Source organism: Eurosta solidaginis, chromosome 4 (assembly GCF_040869045.1).
Source record: "Eurosta solidaginis isolate ZX-2024a chromosome 4, ASM4086904v1, whole genome shotgun sequence".
NCBI lineage: Eukaryota > Metazoa > Arthropoda > Insecta > Diptera > Tephritidae > Eurosta > Eurosta solidaginis.
In genome coordinates, this window is record NC_090322.1 from 49,545,760 (window position 1) to 49,557,881 (window position 12,122).

At 37.3% G+C, this 12,122-nt stretch overlaps 1 long non-coding RNA gene across 1 annotated transcript; it reads right to left on the reverse strand.

Annotated features, from left to right (window-relative positions):
• Positions 1–6,890: 6,890 nt before the first annotated feature.
• Positions 6,891–11,624, reverse strand: LOC137247883 (uncharacterized). Its single transcript, XR_010951925.1, has 3 exons — positions 10,766–11,624; positions 7,127–7,196; positions 6,891–7,070 (listed from the first exon to the last, which is right to left on the reverse strand). It is a non-coding gene; the product is annotated as an uncharacterized lncRNA (long non-coding RNA).
• Between the last annotated feature and the right edge of the window lie 498 nt (positions 11,625–12,122).

The window sequence follows — 12,122 nt, forward strand, 5'->3', positions numbered from 1 at the left end:
CTGGTACGAAATGGTTTTCCACACTGGACTTGAAAAGCGGCTACTGGCAAGTGGAGTTAAAGGAGGAAGACAAAGAGAAAACAGCCTTCAGCGTCGGAGATGGTCTTTGGCAATTTACAGTAATGCCCTTTGGACTATGTAATACACCAGCTACTTTCGAGAGACTCATGGATCAGGTATTGAAAGGACTACATTGGAAAACATGCTTGGTGTACCTGGACGACATCATCGTATTGGGCAAGAATTTCGATGAACATCTTAAGAACTTGGAGGAAGTTTTCCAAAGAATAGCTGGCGCTGGTCTGAAGTTAAGTCCCAAAAAGTGTGCGCTGTTTAAAAAGGAAGTAAATTATTTGGGTCACAAGGCAACGACAGAGGGCATCTGCACTGCGAACGAAAAGATAGAGGCTGTAAAGGATTGGCCAAGACCACAGAACCTACATGAATTAAGAAGTTTCCTTGGGCTGTGCACATATTACCGCCGATTTGTACAAAATTTTTCCAGCGTAGCCCATAGCCTCCATGAGCTTACAAGAAAAAATAAAGCTTTTGAATGGAAGAAGGAGCAAGAAGTGGCTTTCCAAACATTGAAGGAGCGTTTGTGCACTGCCCCAATGTTAGCATATCCGATTCCAGGAGCAACATTTATTCTAGATACAGATGCGAGTGGATATGCTATAGGAGGCGTTTTATCACAACTGGTCGATGGACAGGAGAAGGTAGTTGCATATTACAGCCGTTCGATTGGAAAACCAGAGAGGAACTACTGCGTTACGCGGAGAGAGCTGTTGGCATTGGTAGAGTGCGTTAAAAATTTTCACAAATACCTCTACGGCCAGCGATTCCGTGTCAGGACAGATCACGCAGCTTTAAAATGGCTACTGCAGTTCCGTAATCCGGAAGGACAATTGGCACGGTGGATCGAGCGACTACAAAGCTATGACTTTTCCATTGAGCATCGAAAAGGTAGTACCCATGGAAATGCCGATGCAATGTCACGAAGACCATGTAGTTTGGAATGCAAGCACTGTTCAAAAGCCGAGGCTAAAGAAGACATTATAGATGTCCGGCTAATGACTATAACATGTACAGATGAATGGGACAAGGAACAGCTAAGAAAATGCCAGCTAGAAGATGCAGATCTGTCACGTGTTATGCAAGGGCTCGAACGAAATGAAAGACCAAACAGGGAAGAGATGTCAGCAGAGAGTCCCATTGCGAAGTCATATTGGGCACAGTGGAACAGTTTAGAATTGATATCCGGTTGCCTACATCGAGTATGGGAGAGTGAGGATGGTAAATACAAGAATAAACTGATAGTTGTTCCCAGAAAGAGGATTCCTGATGTGCTCAGCGAGCTGCATAATGGTCCAAGCGGAGGTCATCTTGGAATCACGAAGACGCTCGAGAAGATTAAACAGAGATTCTATTGGGTTGGTTGCCGTCAGTCGGTCACTGAGTGGATTGCGAACTGCGAGGTTTGCAGCAGAGCGAAAGGGCCCAGAACACGAAGTCATGGCCAGATGAAGCAATATAACTCAGGTGCGCCATTTGAAAGGATCGCTATGGATGTCGCCGGTCAATTTCCTACTAGCAACGGCGGAAACAAATATGTACTGGTAGTTATGGATTATTTCAGCAAATGGCCAGAGGTATACCCAATCCCAAATCAAGAAGCGGAAGCAGTAGCAGAAGTGTTTATAAACAATTGGGTTGCAAGGTATGGTGTACCAATGGAGTTACATTCTGACCAAGGCAGGAATTTCGAATCAGCTGTGTTCCAGGAAATGTGTAAGTCATTGGGCATTCGAAAAACACGGACAACTGCATTGCATCCTCAATCCGATGGTATGGTAGAACGATTCAATAGAACATTGGAGGAGCACTTAAGGAAAGTAGTGGACAAGTACCATAAAGAAGGGGATACCCGCATACCATTATTCTTGATGGCTTACCGATCAGCAGTGCATGAGACAACGGGCCAAACCCCTGCAAAAGTAATTTTTGGCAATGACCTTAGACTGCCAGCTGATTTGAAGTTTGGGATAGATGCCAATGCGGAAAGAAATGTCACCACTAGTGATTTGGAAGAAGAGCTAAGAGAAATACATGATCTGATAAGGCAACGAACAAAGATTATGAGTGACAAGATGAAAGCCAGATATGATAAAGCAATTAATTCAGAAGGTTTTCAGGAAGGAGATTTGGTGCTGTTATACAACCCGCAACGAAAAAAAGGTTTGTCCCCGATATTGCAGTGTAATTGGGAAGGCCCATACAAAGTTGTAAAACGGATCAACGATGTAGTGTACCGCATACAAACCATCGGAAAACCACGAACCAAAATTAAAGTGGTCCATTTGGAAAGGCTGGCAACGTTTAGATCGGGAGATTTTTCTGATCGGGACGATCAGACTTAGGTGGAGGGCAGTGTCACGGATATTAACATCACTAAGTTATACCATCACTAAGGCGATGCCAAGGCCACGATAAGCAGTATTTACGTCAATAATCAAATCATGTATACACATATATAAGGCAGCCGAAAGATGTCACACACAGATGCATTTACTTATACGCCTATGTATGCGCGAGAGACTGTAAACTACAAACATTCACATCAATAATTCAATCATTATGCATATACATAAACGAATAAATAATTGCGTCTACACATATGTACGTATACGAGCAGCGGAGCGGCAATGCACAAACACATGCATATATCTTATCTGAGTTGTCACAAGAGAGAGCAATAATTTGTGCACGTAGTTGTGGCTGGCGATTTTGTAGCCGAAACTAACTAGTAACTTCTGGAAATGGAAGAGCCTAGAAGTATGCAGCTTAAACTATAAAAGCGGGGCAGGCGAGTAGGAAGTAATTCAGTTTGATTTGAGTTGTCAAGCAGTTTGTTTAAGACGATATCTAGTGAGCAATAGCAGTGTTATTTTGAATAGTAGAGTTTCATTGAGCTATCAATCAGTGTGGTTATTAAGCAAGCTATTCTTTGCACAGTTTGTTATTGTGAAGTACTTTAATAAAGGCCATTTTGCATTATTACAAATTGGAGTTACTTATTCAACAGTTTAGTGATTCGAACTTAGCAGAGGATTGCAAATAAGAGGATTTGCAGCAAATTCGTTATAATAATATTAAAACTATTCCTATTGATAGATTAAAACCTGCAATAATTGAGACAACAGACACAAACAACACCAAGAATTTACATAAAAAGAGAGTTACATTCAATTTGTTTAATGATAAATTTTCTTGAAGGGGGAGTAATGTAGGGTTCTTATTATCTTTATTTAACTTTGTATTTTAGTTACTTTGAACTTTTTAATTTTTAAATGTATTATCAATATTTTAAGTTTCAATATTGATTTTCAATTTTCAAAAATATTCATTGTTGTGAAAAATAAAAGTTTAAAACGTGGTTTCAATCTCCACATATATCATTACTTTTTTTATGGATTCAGTATTCATAAAAAATGTAATTTCTTAAAAAAAAAACATAAATTGCATTTTTATATCAGATTGCTTTTCTTTATGTGTTCATTATTAATTAAAATTTCATTTCTTTAAATTTTGTTCACAACATGTTTTGTCAAAAACGCTTTTATTTATTAGTTATTTGTCCTTTTTGTCTCAGGTAGTTATGAGAAAAGCTATATAAAAAATTCAATTAAACATTGGGACTAAATTAAAAAATATTTCGAAAACTTAAAAAACTTCATTTAAATATCACATTATTCTAACTTAAAAAAAGTAACTGACTAACCTAAAAATATAACGAAAACTTAAAAACTTCGTTTGTATATTACATTAGCCTAACTTAAAAACAGTTACAAATTAATTTAAATATATTCCGCAAACTAAAAAAATTCAAAAACATAAAAAACCGAAAATTCAAAAGCTACAACTTAAATGAAAAAGAAAAGAGGAAACAATTCATTGCGCTGGTGGGCTTGTCTGTGCAGTAACTAATTTTTGCTTTTTGCCGAATTTCCTTTGTGCCATCTTATGGTGGCTGAGTTCAACCGCCTTTCTCATTCCTTTTTCATACGATGCATGTCCTTGGTGTATGAGTACATTTAAAAACGTACCAAAAACCAATATATGGAAAGCTTTTGGAGACTTTTCTTTCCAGCTGCTCTCGCCCAGTTGTACTCTTCCATCAAAGTGTCACTAAAAATTTCTTTTACTACTCGGGGTATGTCCTCTGAAATGCCCTTAATTTTGAACATATGAGCCTTCTAAAGTATGAAAGCGAAATTAAATTAGGGTAAAACATAACTTTTTGGGTCAAATTACCATTGCTACAGCATACTCCTCTACCTTCAATCTTTCTTCCACCCTTAGAATATCTAATACATTCTGGAGAGGCAATGCGCTGGCAACTTCATCCATCTACTTGTCTCTGACTTCCCCAGTAATTTTGCACACAGAGATTTCCACCTTCTACAGCGTCACCTTGCACTCTCGCATTAAGTGCTGTTGCGCCAAAACTTCACTCTTCGGTACCGCCTGTTTAAAATGAAGGTTTATTGTTGAAGTATATATATTAACAAAAAACGAGTTGAAAATCGGTGTTACAAAATATTATATACTCAGATGTGAGCTTTAGCAACAAAGTAGTTTGGTTGAGATATGGTCGGTACCTTTTTTCGTTATCAGCCTAATTCTCAATGTTTTTCCCGGAGAGATTTTTCCCGTTCTCCATACAAAAATGGTTGAGAATGAAAAATTTTTGTATGGAGAACGGGAGAAATCTCCCCGGGAAAAGGATTGAGAATTGGGCCGTATATTTAAGATAATAATATATCGTTGTTGGACGGCCATAACCGTTTAGACGGTTAAGCGCCAATTAAGTAAGAAGTAAGTAATCTATCGTTAGGCGAATGAATCCAATATTCTGCATAGCTAAGATTAGTATATACACAAAAAAGCCGAAGCCATTAGAGAATAATTGAAGCGAAAAGTAAAATTAATTAAATAAAAACAATACTTTCATCTTGCTTTATTTCCTCCACCATTTTCATTAGTACGCTTTGATTATAGCTGTGTGTACGTTGCTAAGTTTAAAGAATACAAAAAGTACTTTGCATGAATATTGTAAAATGCAAATATCTAGTTAAATACAATATCATTGTGAATTTTAATGCTATTTTTCCTCCGTCTCCTATTACCCTACTTCTTACATTCTGTTCAATTTGATCCATCTTATAAATAATCTCCATCAAAACTCTCAGCACATCTATAAAAAGAATAGTATACGTTTAATATCGTATACAAAACAATGAGGCGTATTCATAGTCAAAACTTAGTTAAGAATTAAAAGTTAGTTACAGCTTTTTGACATAATATTCTATTGGCTATCTGTCAAAAAAGCTTCAACTGACTTTAAGTACCAACTAAATTCCGTCTATGAATATGCCCCAATATGTAATATACAACACAGCTATCTAACCGATAGCTTTCTTGTTGGGCATTGAAAACGATAGAAGTCAGCTGATCAAGCTAATTTTGTTGCACATATCTACCTTTGGCTAAAATATTCGTGCAACTTTAAGAGACATTTAGGAATAATTAAATAACTCTAACCGATATCAAACTGGATGTGAGACAGTTCTCAAGCCCAAAAAAAGAGAACCACTTTTGTTGTAATGCAAAATATATAAATTGTGCAGTGAATTGTTAGCGAGGGGGGTTATTCTTTACTTTAGCTCACAACTGCTAAAACTCGTCCAAAAATATCAGGTGTCAAAAGACGCACTTTGGACCCAGGATAACGAATCCGAAAGCGGAAATGGTAATAGTCTAGTTGAGGGGTCGACTGCTAATACGCTACCAAAAATATCGAGAGAGGTGTCAAACGACGCGTCTTGACATCAGTATTAATAATCCGAAGGCGGAAAAATTTTAACGCGTTCAAAAGATATTAACGAAAAACCGAAAAAAGACCCGCGGGTACCTCCGAAACCGGGGGTCGGATCCATAGTATTTTTGCGCAGAACACCTTTTTGTGTTGGCGGCATTCGGCCGCGCTTATAAAAAATAACCCTGGGCTACGCCATGCCAAGTTCGGGTGTGTGGTATAACCGTGGCTACCGCCACGGTGATGCACAATTTTGTTTGTGGGTACGAACACAACAACAACCACATGGAAATCGCCAACTTCAACTGCAAATATCTCCGGACAGAGATAAAATTTTTCTTTTCCGCCATTGGATTATTGTTCTCGAGATTAATACGCGTCTTTTGACACCTCTCTCGATATTTTTGGTAGCGTATTAGCAGTCGACCCCTCAACTAGACTTTTACCTTCTTTTGCTAAACCAGAGGGCCCTTTATTCAATCCTGCGCTATTAAATTTAATTGTGATGTTACACCTGGATATTATACCCGTCTTTGTATTAAAGGGTGCATCTATACTTGTAAATGTAACTTCTGGCATGATATTACATGGAGCTTTCATCTTGGCAATCATTTCTTTGCTTGGACAATGGAAAAATATAGAAATATTACATCTGGATTATCTGTTTTCTAAAAAATAAGTCTGAAATAGGTCGGTGTGCAATCCCATTCTGCGATAGGGCAGCAATCGATGTGCAAATGTATTAGGGCGGACTGAATAAATATAAAGCTTTCTCTTTTGGTATAGTAAAAATATGGTTAAGGACATTCAAAGAGATGGTCTATCAACATTTAAGCTTTTAATTTTAAAGTTAAGTGGTGTTTATCACGATTTTTGTTTTCACCTACAAATAACATGGAGATATTTGATTTTTAACTATATCTGGGCAAATGATTTGTGTATAAACGAAAGGTAGTACTCTAGAAGGGGGGTTTAAAACAACCAAATGAAAATTTAAAAAATTTACCTCCATTGGGTCCTGCCATGTTGACTTCAATTTGGTTGGTTCCAACATTTTCAGCCTGATCTCCTTGTAGCAGTCCTTCAGCCTGATCGACTCCCATTCCTGCTGAGGAAATGGCAGCACCTTCGGCTTCAGATGTAGCCTCATTAAAACGTCTATTCGTTGCAAACACTATATTGAAAGAATTCGCTGAAAATTATTGAAAGTTAACTTATGTACAAATCATGTACAAGAGATTTTCTTACCATTATTTGTAGATTCCATAACTGCACTTCTTCTTGTAACTGGACTCTTCAAAAATTTTAGAATCAAAAGCTAAAGGATACGTTTTAATTATATTTTTAAGATTTATTTATTCGAAAGTGTGGAAAGTCTTACTTTATTGAAAGTTTATGAAACAAGGGTTAGGAAAAAGTGGCTTAATTGGAAAACTCATGGAATAGGTGGTGAAGAAGGGGTATAAGCAAAAATTTGCTTTCCTGAGGGATACAGAAGTACTTGTAATCAAGATCTTCTCTCTTTAAATCAACCAAATTTCAGCTTGGCTCACTTGCAACACCAATACCTAAACTATCGGAGGAGCTAACAGGTACATCGAAAAAATTTTGCGTTTTCCGAAAAAGAGTACATTGAACTATTTCCAATTCTCCTGACCCTATAAGTTCTACTACCTTCATAGGGCCGACTTTTTTGCTATAACAAAAACAGTCTTTATCCTTCTTTAAATCAATATCGAAAGAGCCTAGCTTGGAAGGCTTGTGAATCGATGAACTTACATCCTGCCTTTCTTTCAACCTTAAAAACAGCTGTTGCAATATTTGATTTGGTTTTCTTACTATCTTTTTTAAAAATTGCATAAAAATTTCAAACCTGTAAGCAGAAAAGGAATCTAAAGGACCAAGATCTTTGACACATTCTGACAAGTGTAATAAGCCATGAATGTTGAAAGTAACGCTTTCCTTCCCAAACATTACACTGAACTGCGTGACGAAATGCTCTAATATATCTTGGGCAACATCAGCCTCAGACCTAAACGACCCTTCACTTGTAAGAAGTCGAATGGCGGTATGTAGTAGTAGGAAAAGGAAGTACAACTCACTACTTATGCAGTCTTTTAAAACAAAAATGCCTGTGTATAGCAGGAACTGTCTGAATTCCGTTGCTTTCCACCGACTAACTTCATCTAAACTTCTCGCAGTACGACAGAATTCAGACGGAAAGTAATTCGAAATAAATTTAATATTTTCATTTATCTTTCGGATATTTGTATCGCTATTCAAATTTTTTAAAAACCTTTTTACGACACCTAAATCTACCAAATGCATACAGTCTAGTGGAAACTGAGAAACCATTTTAAAGCCGGCATCTTCTAGAACGGTTTTCTGTTGCCTGAATTGAGGACTGTGGTGAGACACATGATCTCTTTTCTCAAAACTTATATCCGTCCTGGGTATACCAGACGTTGTGGGTAAATATACTTTCCCAACCAGGTCACTCCCTATATGACACCTGGGGCATCCATGTTGGGCATTAAATGACATAACACCACTAACAAACGCCCTAGCTGGGGAGTCGCAAATGAACAACAACACTTTATTGGGACCGACAACAATACCGTTTTCTCGCAGGGATTTTGCCTCTGAAGCGAACTTAGCCATAAAATCATTAATATTTTCAGGCTTTTTAAAACCTGAGAAGCTAGCTATAACAAAAGGATCAACACTAGGAAAATGTACTAGTGCTCCAAGAATAGGCCATAAAACTCGACTTGAACTTTTAAAAAGTTTGAGACCATCTACTCCCACATCAATTAAAACCTCTTCTTGTGCCTCTAAAAATGAAAACTGTTTAGAAACTAACTGGTCTTGTATACCAAAGTACAAAAATTCACCATTTGGCATAGATTCTACACTGGCTTTTTGTCGAAAGGTGTCTAAAAGAGTTTTGGCACACAACGGCACATCCTTTATCCCACCCTTTTGGAGTGCCTGAAGAAGTCCGTCTACAATATTATGAGGAACTTTAAAATCTATTGCCCAACTTATTAGCAAGACGTTCAGATCCGTACCTGCACCCTCTTCTACATAATACCTTTGGGCACCTAAACACTCTTCTACGCTTTCATCACTATCACTTCGAACACTATCTACTGGCAAACACTGACTGCAAAATCTCACTACTCAAAGGATTAGCCTCACTTTCAAAGGATTAGCAACACTTTCCAAAGCATTAGCAACACTTTGCACTTTATCTTGAGAGGACTTCTTAAGTTCTTTAAACATTTTAACGTTATCGTCAAAGAGCTTTTTCTCTTTCGATAAGCAATTAGCAAAATGCCTTCTTTTCATATTTTTTTTTTTATTATATTAACCTTTATTTTATTTATTAATTAATTTAAAAATCCCGTCGCGCTCTGAAATTTTTAAGTCTTTTGAGTTTTAGTGTTCTGATATTCTCCAAATATCGTCCTCGTGTTCCCAAAACTGACCGAAAATAATGCAAGGGAACACAAATTGAGTTATTTATGGACAGGTACGCACAGTTTCCGGCAAACATGAAAAAAAATTAACAACACCAAGTTTGTATGTATTAGTAATCGCAATACTTTTGTGTGAATGTGTTGGTGAACACATCAGTGTTCTGCTCACGCGTCTTGTAGGGATGTGAGCTATATTTATGTTTATTTAAATAAACAGAATACTTTATTCTATAGACTCCAAAAAACGAATAATTTTGGGCGTTATATTAAACATTGCTTTATATACTCAAATTATGGAAATGAGTTCCAGGTATGTATATTATGCAGCTTGTAACCGAAAAATTGGTTTTATTAAGAAATTCCAACAACAAAAGTGGCCATACTAAATTCGTCACCTTCTTACCCATACCTGCTCAGCCGCTTATTTATACCCAAGGTTGCTTCACTTAATTTGACGTAAAAAGTGAAATCGCAGCTGGACGCAGGTGGACCTTATGAATTCAGGTACTGAATATTTAGCAAATACCTACTGTAAATTTCACGGAGACCTTTTTGGTCCTTTTTTTATTTTCCATCAAAGTTCGAAAAAGGTCCTAAAATTAGGCTTTTCGAAAAACAGGTAGATCTGAGAACTTTTATAAAAAAAAATTTATGTTTTGCTTCAACCTATATTATAATACAAGAAAGCAGTAGCAGGCCGTTTTATTTAGAGACAAAACAATTTTTAACACAACAAAAAGAACAAAAACCACAAATTTTTGTAAGTGTTGAAAATTAATCAACTTTGAGTGGCTCTACCTCCTAAAATATCATCTGTTTAATAAGAGTTATATATTCGTAATCCCTGGAAAATTCTCTATTAGATACACGTATTAGGTTTATCGAACGCTTTATTGAAATTTTTGATTTTTGTCAGGCTTTTCGGGCAGAGGCGTCATAGTGCGTCGGCAGCAATTATGGCGCATTAGGAATTTTTCAGCCCTCCAGCACAATGAAAGTTGGCGTTTGACGATATCGTATAGAAATTGGTGTGCCTAGGAGAGTGACTCCCTACTAGGATTTATTTAAATTTTTCTCATCAATGTTTCATCGACTGAGTTGAAAAGAGCTCAGCGCGGATACCGGTTAGTAAACGTCTTATCTTAGAAATTACCATTTATTAAAGTACTTACTACACTTACATAAATTTACAATATCTTGTACCGCTATCCTACAAAGGATTGCCTTACGTACCTACAAAGGAATGTGACCTTCAGATTTAACTTTAAGAAATATATAACGAAAAGCACTGCATCAAGTACGTCTCTTTTACAACAACAAGTTCATTTTGATTGCAGCCGGGTGGAGGCGTTTATATATAGATACTTGAATGTATATGTATGTAAAATGATTCAAGGACACTTACCTGCTGACGCGATTGTGATGACGTTTTTTTTAGAATAATCTTAATATGTGTTACTGATTATGGAAGGAAGGATGGATGGATATGTTGTAGTTGGTTGGTATTTTGAATTCACTTTAAATTTAAGGGTTTTCCAAAAAAATGTTATTCGTAGTACCACTTTTGTTTAATTATTTTACTTTAAGAGATACCACACAAACACATTAGCAATTTGAAGGCGCGTTATATAAAGTTGAACTATAATCACTTCCAAGAATTTCGAGTTTTATCCGGCTTTTAAACCTCACCGCTTCTCAATATTACGTTCATTTCCTTGGTACGTCCGCGCGTAACTGAGCCAACAAGCTGCGCTATCAACCACGGAGTTCTCCTGTAGATACAATTCATTGCCTGTTTTCGGCTGCTGCACGCACACACACCTCCTCATATATTTGTACGCTTCTACCAGCAGCTGTTGGCAATGATTGTAGATATATCACTTGAGGGACGAACAACTCGCAAAGCCTCTTAACTTGGCTTTAACACAGTGACAAGTATTTCCTTTTTTTCGCTTTTGTGAACAAAGTTTCTTTTTTCATGCGCTGGCTGCTCACTGCGTTACGCAAAAGCTCTTCCGTTTCTTTAGATATCTCTTCATTCTGTTTATTGTAGTTTTGTTTTGCTCTCGTCATTCGTTTGGCTACTTATAGTAGCTTTTTTTTTGCCATTTTTCACGGCCAACATAAAACCTCTGCAAAAGCGCGCATCGTGAGCTTTTTTGCTGCTTAAATGGCATGTGCAGAACGAAAGCTGATTTGCGAGCTAAAGCAACAGTGCCACTTAATTGTAGTTGGATACGCGGGATACGTCTTTAGGTTAGGTTAGGTTGAACTGACCGATCAATAAACACCTCACATAGACTGAATGTGTCCATAGTGTTACAAGAATTTATTTGATGAACGAAACGAAAACCCCCCATTAGGTACCAGAACTTATATTACGAAATAACTCCATCCTCTTGTGAAATACTAGAAATTTTCTAGAACCTAGCTTTATTGCTGTCTCTAGATTTCGCAACTCTGACGCCCCTGATAGTGCGAGCGCAAGACACGAATAGGGAACAGAGAACAGAAGCACTTCCTATAAGTGATTTTACTGACGAGGCCTAAAGCAGTGTCCAGTTAGTATGCCCAGCGTACGCCTTAAAGTTTCTCTTTTTAGAGATATGCGCAACCCTGTGCTTTCTCCCCAGTGTATTGGGACGTCTACCATAGGTAAATCGAGGGCAGCCCCTTCTTTGCTCACTAATGCGCCGTGTTACCTTCTATCCCTATTTGACCGGGAGCTCAGTTTAAAGCGTAGACTCCCCAATGTTTGTTTG